The sequence below is a fragment of the Lathyrus oleraceus genome, chromosome 6 (genome assembly GCF_024323335.1).
Source record: "Lathyrus oleraceus cultivar Zhongwan6 chromosome 6, CAAS_Psat_ZW6_1.0, whole genome shotgun sequence".
Classification (NCBI taxonomy): domain Eukaryota; kingdom Viridiplantae; phylum Streptophyta; class Magnoliopsida; order Fabales; family Fabaceae; genus Lathyrus; species Lathyrus oleraceus.
This window is the reverse complement of record NC_066584.1, coordinates 357,600,202-357,609,066: the sequence shown is the minus strand read 5'-3', so window position 1 is coordinate 357,609,066 and position 8,865 is coordinate 357,600,202. Positions and strand designations below refer to the sequence as shown.

At 42.6% G+C, this 8,865-nt stretch overlaps 1 non-coding gene across 1 annotated transcript; it reads left to right on the top strand.

The window, feature by feature from the left end:
* The first annotated feature begins 228 nt into the window (after nucleotides 1-228).
* On the top strand, nucleotides 229-335 carry LOC127098815 (small nucleolar RNA R71). The gene has a single exon (XR_007793509.1). It is a non-coding gene; the product is annotated as a small nucleolar RNA R71 (small nucleolar RNA).
* Nucleotides 336-8,865: the final 8,530 nt, after the last annotated feature.

Genomic DNA, 8,865 nt, shown 5'->3' with positions numbered 1-8,865 from the left:
ACATGATCAAGGCTACTTATCTCGTACATGCCACTTTTCGTTTGAGGTTTCTCTACCATTGTTCGATCGCTTCCCCACTGATAATGATTTTGGGCCATGCTTTCGATAAGTTGATAAGCATCGGCATAAGGTTTATCCATAAGCGCACCACCTGCGGCGGCGTCTATTGTTAACCTTGTGTTGTATAAGAGACCATTATAGAAGGTATGAATTACTAACCAGTCCTCTAAACCATGGTGTGGATAAAGTCTCATCATGTCTTTGTATCTTTCCCATGCTTCGAAAAGAGACTCGTTATCTTTCTGTTTAAATCCATTTATCTGGGCTCTCAACATAGCTGTTTTGCTTGGAGGAAAATATCGGGCAAGAAAGACTTTCTTCAACTCATTCCATATGGTGACTGAGTTGGAAGGGAGAGACTGAAGCCATATTCTAGCTTTATCTCTTAATGAGAAAGGAAAGAGACGAAGTCGAATTGCCTCTGAAGTGACACCATTAGCTTTAACAGTATCAGCGTATTGGACAAATACGGATAAATGAAGGTTTGGATCCTCGGTAGGATTTCCAGAGAATTGATTCTGTTGCACTGCTTGCAACAGCGAAAGTTTAAGTTCGAAGTTGTTTGCTTCGATTGCGGGTGGAGCAATACTCGAATGCGGCTCATCTTGCGATGGAGCGGCGTAATCTCGAAGAGCACGAGCTGGTTCTGCCATCTCGGGTATCGGGGAAGGAAGAAGATTTTTGAGGTCGGGAATTTCGATAGGAGGGAGATTGTTTGCAGCACGATATTCCCGAATTCGTCGTAAGACTCGGAGATATAGTTCAATGTCGTTGATTCGTAAGTAAAACAGCTCGCCTTGTGAGCGAGTGTGTGGCATACAAATCAACGAAGGAGAAGGAAAAATAAAAAATGCCTTAGTCTCTATAGCGTAACAGAAGAGTTACGATATCGACTAAATAAAAGTCCCCGGCAACGGCGCCAAAAACTTGATCGCGACTTTATGAGTCGAATTGGGGTACTAACTGCAAGTGCACAGTTCTATCGCGTAGTTTTAAAAGATATCGATCCCACAGGGACTTATGAATCGATATACCGTTTTCTAAGGTTACTTCGTAAAGCTAAGGCAGATGATACTTTGATTGTTTGGGGAAAAGTAAAACTAAAATAAGATCTAGATTAAATATCGATTAAGCGGATATCGGTATGTAGTTCGTCGAAATTAGGGAATCAAATCTTCGTTGGTTTCTTGGTTTTTAAAATAAATCTTTTCAGTAGACACTATTGATTAAAAGTCTTATCTCAAACTCTCGCTCTGTTGAATAGACCATGACTTTATATTAACGTAGCTGTCACTTATTAGTTAAGTCCAAAATCACTTTTTGAAAACAACAGAATCTATAGAAACTCTTTTTTAAGAAAATACTAACCGTTTAAACACCCTCATCTCAAACTCTCGCTCTATTGACTTAGATTATATAATTAAACTTAAATGCTTAACTCTCGTCCTCACATTTAACTTTTAAAAATACTTTTTGAAAAAGATTAGAATTTAATTAACTCTAAAAATTGCTTTCGCCCTGATTTAGAATTAATGTCCAATTTACATTGTCCAGTTAAAAACTCAAACTTTCGTTCTATTGGTTTTAACTTCTTTATGTCTTTTACTCTCGTACAAAAACTTTGGGATTAATGCTGTAAATTGAGACCATAAAAAGAGTGACTTTATTTTTAAATGAAATTAAACCAACTTAGTTTCGATTCCTTCATTCCGCTTACTTTACATACCGATATCTAATTTAATTAGCCGGACATGCTAAAAAGGTCTAAACAATCATCATGCTTAAATAACAACATCTCAGGCAAACAATGTAAATAAATAGCAAAGCAGAGCATATATAAATTAAAATAATAAATTAAAGAACCTGAATAATTAATAGCAATCTTGAACACTCCACCACAGACCGGTTGGATTTGTTCTTGAACTCTTCAATCGGACAGGAAAATAAAAGTGAAGGAATAAAATTCTAGGATCTAACGTAAGGTTAGATCTGGTAAAAGATACACAATAGTTTCCGGTGTAGAAACTATTGTGTGAAAAATTTAATTTAGTGCTTAAAAGATTGACTGGAAAAGAAAATAAAAATTTCAAATAAAGTAGAAAGCTGTAGAAAAGTAATGCTGTAAAATATGCTTGCACGGCGGAAAGAGACGGAGAGCTTCAGGGTTGGCTAAAAGCAACTATTTATATTAGTCTACTTTGTAACGGTTTCCAAAAGTCCTTTCCGTAAATGGTCTTCACGTTCCAAGGGTCAAGCGTAAGAATAGGCATCAACGTGCCTCTGTTGCGCTTCTGGAGCCTAAAATATAGGAGAGGGGTGTTACGGGCGTCACACCATGTGTTACGCTCGTAACACAAGGTAGTAAGGCGTGACGCTCGTCACAGCTTGTGTGGCGATCGTCACAACTTCAGCGCTCCTGGCTTGTGATTGTGGGCTGGGCTTTAGTGGAATTTGCTTTTCATTATCTTTTTGCACCCCTTTTCTTCCTTTTTCACTTATGCTTCAAATAAATTATCTGAGACAAATAGAAGGAAAAATACCAAGTAATATCGAATAAAATGAAATAAATCGAAACAAATAATAATATAATTTAATTAAATCGAGTCCAAAAATGTGATATTATTTCATGTTATCATGATATTAGGGTGAGCTGAACCTGATGAGATAAGGATCAGAATGGGTCATACGCTAGATCGTATCTGAGTAGCAGAGTGAGCCGCCCGTTAGGCTGTATATGGAGAAATAAATATCAGAATGGATCGTACGCTAGATCGTATCTGAGTAGTAGAATGAGCCGTCCGTAAGGATGTATCTGAGGATAATAGATCAGAGTGGATCATACGCTAGATCGTTGTCGCAACCTGAAAAAACACAGTGTGCAAAAAAAAACAACCGGCGAAGAAAAAGACAGGAGAGTCGCCACCGTGCGTTATTTATCCCAAAGGAGGGAAAGGAAACGCTCGAAGTAAACCTGAAAATAGGAAAGGAAAAGACAAGGTCTCGCAACCAAATCTTGGGTTCGGGAGTCGGTTATGCGAAGGGAAGGTATTAGCACCCCTACGCATCCGTAGTACTCTACGGGATCCACTTATGCGGTTTCTGTTTAAAGGGTATGGTTTTGCCTAATGTGCTATTTACTAAAAAGGTTAAGAGAAATGACTCGCGCGGATGTCGCATCCACTGCATACGTATCTCATCTGAATATGAGAATCAGAGTTTTCGTAGCTCGGCTGACCTATGGGTTGGGGGTAATTGTGCTCGCTAAGACATCGCGTCTTATGCCTACGTATCTCATCTGGAATGAGAATCAGAGCAAGCCGTAGTTCGGCTAACTACGGGGTTATGGATTATGTTACGGGGTGAACAACGTTACTACGCAATCTACCGGATGCTCGACCTTTGGAGACTTACTCGCCTGTAGTAGAAGGAGTAAACGTGTTGCTTTGGGTTTTAGGTTTTGTTTGCGTTGTAGGAACGCGCATGCAAAAAGGAAGTCCTAGGCGGAGGAACAGTGCTACCTAAATTGGCATGCAAACGGGAGGCTATGCGAAGCCTCGCATCCTATGGGGAAACAATCACATCACACAAAACATATATCTTGCAATAGAAAAAATGCCACCAAGGGGCTCAAACATTGCCTCCTATCGAGGTCTTCCAGCTAAGAAACAATAGAAATGAAAGGGAAGAAGTAAAATACCACACGGATCAAGATCCGAAGTTACAGCAATTAAAGGATAAGCGACCCTGAGATTCTCCCAAGCTGATGCCATCAAAGAAAACCAATCAGTACGGGAAATCGGAATAAACCTCCGGAGGGTATCCCTGCGAGAATATGTGAGCCCTCACAAAAACTCAACAAAAGGGGTTAGGCAAGCAGGATGAAATCAAAAGATAACAAGGCCATGGCAACACAAAGAACAGGTTAGAACAAAACGGAATAAAAGCAGATACTGTCACATTCGTGACTGCTTCGCCTAGCGAAAGCCTAGCGAAGCTTCGCTGCGTGCTCGCCTAGCGAAGCGGCTAGCGAGCACCTGCGGGATTTGGATTTCCCATTGGTACCTGCACGATGTTAAAGATTCCAGATCCTATGGCATTCACCTCATAAACGAAATTGTTAAACAGTCAAGGCATAAATCACATATTCATACACAAATATAACCCTGTGGGCCAAGCCTGAGGTTACCTCATATATTCAGTATTCAACCCGAGGCATAGAGTAATAGGAACAGAGGCATACCTGATGAGAGACCTGTTAAAATTGGAAGACAAGGCCGGATTGGCGAAGCAACGTTTAGGGTTTGCGTGAGGCGGAATGAACTTCTCAGGGCTGCCCGAAGGTTGCTGCAGAGTAGTTCCTAGGTTTGAAACTCCACGTGAACTCCAAGTCTATTTCTCAGGAAATTTCCAAGTGTCTGAAACCCTACTGAAACTCTTATATTTATAGCTGATTTTCGTGGACTTGTGGGCTTGGAATGAGGGAGACCCAAGTCCAAAATAATTTGTTATATTTTAATTATTTATTTAATTTAATTTAATTTAATTTTTTTTTTTTTTTTGGATAAAATGAAGGGTAAATTTTGGGGTATTACAGCTGCCCCTATTCAATCAACTGGAGACCCGGAAGGAAGATGACAGCTGCTTTCGTGCTTTCGAGGTATCAAGGGATTGAATACAATAAAAGCCCAAAAATTTGCACTGAAGTGAAATGAAGTAACAATGTCTGTCAGAATCGGCAAAGAGGTGGTCTTGAAAGAAGAATCCTTCTGGTACGGTGAGAGTCAGTCTTAATAAAGAATGTTAACTTGCATACCAAAATAAATGGTAACACAGAAATAACCATGGCCGGAATGCCGCTCATCAGTCTGAATACTGGAAAGGACTTCGATCTGAACATCGGAAAACTGGCCTGAATGCCACTTCGGTCTGGATACCGGAAAACTGGCCTGAATGCCACTTCGGTCTGGATACTGGAAAACTGGCCTGAACGCCACTTCGGTCTGGATACCGGAAAACTGGCCTGAACGCCACTTCGGTCTGGATACCGGAAAACTGGCCTGAACGCCACTTCGGTCTGGATACCGGAAAACTGGCCTGAACGCCACTTCGGTCTGGATACCGGAAAACTGGCCTGAACGCCACTTCGGTCTGGATACCGGAAAACTGGCCTGAACGCCACTTCGGTCTGGATACCGGAAAACTGGCCTGAACGCCACTTCGGTCTGGATACCGGAGAACTGGCCTGAACGCCACTTCGGTCTGGATACCGGAAAACTGGCCTGAACGCCACTTCGGTCTGGATACCGGAAAACTGGCCTGAACGCCACTTCGGTCTGGATACCGGAAAACTTCATGCCTGTCAGCATCGGCAGAAATAGGGAATGATAATAGAGGCGGCGCATGGGCCAATGACACTTGCTGGGGATAACAAAGGTAAGTCATGAACAATCTTCAGTCTGAGTACTGGAAACAACTTCTAGCTTATCACTTGGGATACCGAGAATGTTTTATGCTTACATGCGTATGTTTGAATTTTTCAATGGCGTAATGCTCCATGAAAATGGAAATGCTACGCGATTTGGAATGATGCAATGCAATGTGATTCTACATGCAGGGATGCGAAATGCTGGGTAGAATGCCAAGTCGAGGCAAGGGGATCTGCTGGGGAAATGATTACCATCCTCTGGGCTCTGGCCAGGCTGCTGGAGATACACACCACAATGAACTCTGTGGGGAGATGACTAGCCATGCGGTGTTCTGGCCATACCGAGACTCTGATCGGGGAAAGAATGACATTGGAAGCCTGCTGCTGAGGAAAGCTACAATGGTTCTGGCAACCACGATTTGCGAGAGATGACTCAGCAGGGGGAGCAAACACTGATACGGTACCGAGGTTCTGCTTCAAGAAAAGAAACCATGGATCTGGCATTGGGATTATCGATCTGGCATCGAACTCTAAGGAGCAGCCACTTCTGCTGGGAAGATACAGTCTGGCACTGTCAACTCCGCTGGGGATATATAGTCTGGCACTGTCAACTCTACTGGGGAGTGTATATTCTGAAACAACCGCTTGGGGAAGTACAGTGGTGAGAAACTGCTGGGGATTGAAGAATCCAACGCTCTAATTAGCTCTACAGGGATAAGACACCGAAGTCTGTTGGTGACTTCTGGGGAAGATATTCACGATCATCTGCAAGGGGATTTTAAAGAAATGCCCCGAGGGTATCTGTTCTAAATAGACGATCCAAGGCACTCAAAATTTACAGCAATTTTAAATGTTTACTGAGCATGTACCTGTAAAGCCCTTATGTGTCATGATGCAATGTTTATCAAAAATTCGGACGTCATTTTCGCAAACAAAACAGTAAAATGAAAACGAAAACAGAGATATACTGAATAACATGATTTTATTGATTGAATGGCCTCTGAATAGGCATTTACATTAAGAAGCAATCCCTGGAAAGAGGTAATCGCACAATAGATAAAACAAAAATTAATCTAATGGCAATGTGAAGTGGATTTCTATTGGGCTCCAATTCTGCTATGACTTGCCCGTCTTCAAGATCCTCCAGATGATCAGCTTTCTGAAAGAGTGATTGGACTGTTTCCTATCCTTCAAAAATTTCTAGTCATTGGCACGAGATGAGATTTAGAACTACTCAGAACGCAGTCATTCGCTTAATCCCTAACTTTTGCCTGGATCGCCCTTTTCGGGTTTTCAATCCACCGGGATACCCATTTTTGCCTAAGTTGCCTTTTCAGGTTTTCAACTTACCGGGTGTACGATCTTTTCATTTTTAATCCCTAATTTTTGCCCGAACCTTTTCATTTTCTTGGTTCGTCGGGATGCCCATTTTTGCCTGGACTATTCTTTTTACTGTCCAGCGGGTCTATTTTATGCGAAGTATTTTTTTAACTGCGTCTGAGTTCACAGGGGAAGTGAAGTTTTCACCATCCGTAGTTGCAAGCATTAAAGCCCCACCATCAAAAACCTTGGTGACAATATACGGTCCATCATAGTTAGGAGTCCACTTGCCCCTGTGATCTGTCTGAGGAGGAAGGATCCTTTTCAACACTAAATCTCCGACTTGGAAACAACGAGGACGCACCTTCTGATCAAAAGCTCTCTTCATCCGACTCTGATACAACTGCCCATGACAAATGGCTGCCATTCGCTTCTCTTCGATAAGACTCAACTCATTGAACCTTGTCCGAATCCATTCAGCTTCATCTAACTTGACATCCAACAGGACTCTTAGAGAAGGAATCTCCACTTCAACAGGTAGGACCGCTTCCATACCATACACAAGGGAGTAAGGGGTTGCCCCTGTCGATGTACGTACTGAAGTGCGGTACCCATGCAAGGCGAAGGGTAGCATCTCATGCCAATCTCTGTACGTAACGACCATCTTCTGCACAATCTTCTTTATGTTCTTATTTGCCGCCTCAACAGCGCCGTTCATCTTAGGACGATAGGGGAAGAATTGTGATGCTGAATGTTGAAGTTCTGACACAACTCCTTCATCATTTTGTTGTTGAGATTAGAACCATTATCAGTAATGATTCTTTCGGGAATCCCATAGCGACAAATAATTTCTTTCTTGATGAAACGGGCAACCACATGTCTGGTGACATTCACAAATGACGCTGCTTCGACCCATTTGGTGAAATAATCGATGGCAACAAGGATGAAGCGATGCCCATTGGAAGCAGTCGGCTCAATCTTTCCAATCATGTCAATACCCCACATAGCAAACGGCCACGGCGAAGCCATCACATTCAGAGGAGGTTCGGCGGTACATGCACCTTATCAGCATGAATCTGGCATTTATGACACTTCCGAGCATACTTGAAACAATCTGATTCCATGGTCATCCAATAATAACCCGCTCTCAACAATTTCTTAGCCATTGCATGTCCACCGGCATGAGTACCGAAGGAACCTTCATGAACTTCCTGCATTAACATGTCCGCCTCGTGTCTGTCCACACATCTGAGCAAAACCATGTCGAAGTTCCTCTTATACAAACATCGTCTTTGTTCAAGAAGAAACTGCCTGCCAATCTTCTCAAAGTCTTTCTGTCATTGTTGGATGCCCCTGCAGGGTACTCTTGATTCTTCAGAAAGCACTTGATATCGTGATACCAGGGCTTGTCATCGACTACCAGTTCAGCAGCAAACACATACGCGGCCCTGTCAAGGCGCATCACATCGATCCTGGGAGCATGGTTCCAACGAATTACCTTGATCATGGAGGATAGAGTAGCAAGTGCTTCTGCCATCTGGTTCTCATCACGAGGTATATGATACAATTTTACCGTGGTGAAGAAAGTCAACAGTCTTCTCGTGTAATCTCTGTAGGGGACCAGAGTGGGCTGGAGAGTATTCCAATCACCATTAACTTGATTGATCACCAGAGCTGAATCTCCGAAGATATCCAGAGTCTTGATTCTCAGATCAATGGCTTGCTCAATGCCCAAGATACAGGCCTCGTACTCAGCTTCATTATTTGTGCACTCAAAAGTCAAACGAGCGGTGAAAGGTATGTGGGCACCTTTCGGAGTTGTAATGACAGCACCAATTCCACTTCCTCTAGCATTGACAGCCCCATCAAACAACAAAGTCCACTTTTCGTTCGGATCAGGTCCCTCCCCAACAACTGGCTCTTCATAGTCTTTCATCTTGAGGAACATGATGTCTTCATCAGGGAATTCAAACTTCATCGGCTCATAATCATCAATCGGCTGCTCGGCAAGGTAGTCTGACAGAATACTACCTTTGATGGCCTTTTGCGACGTGTATTGA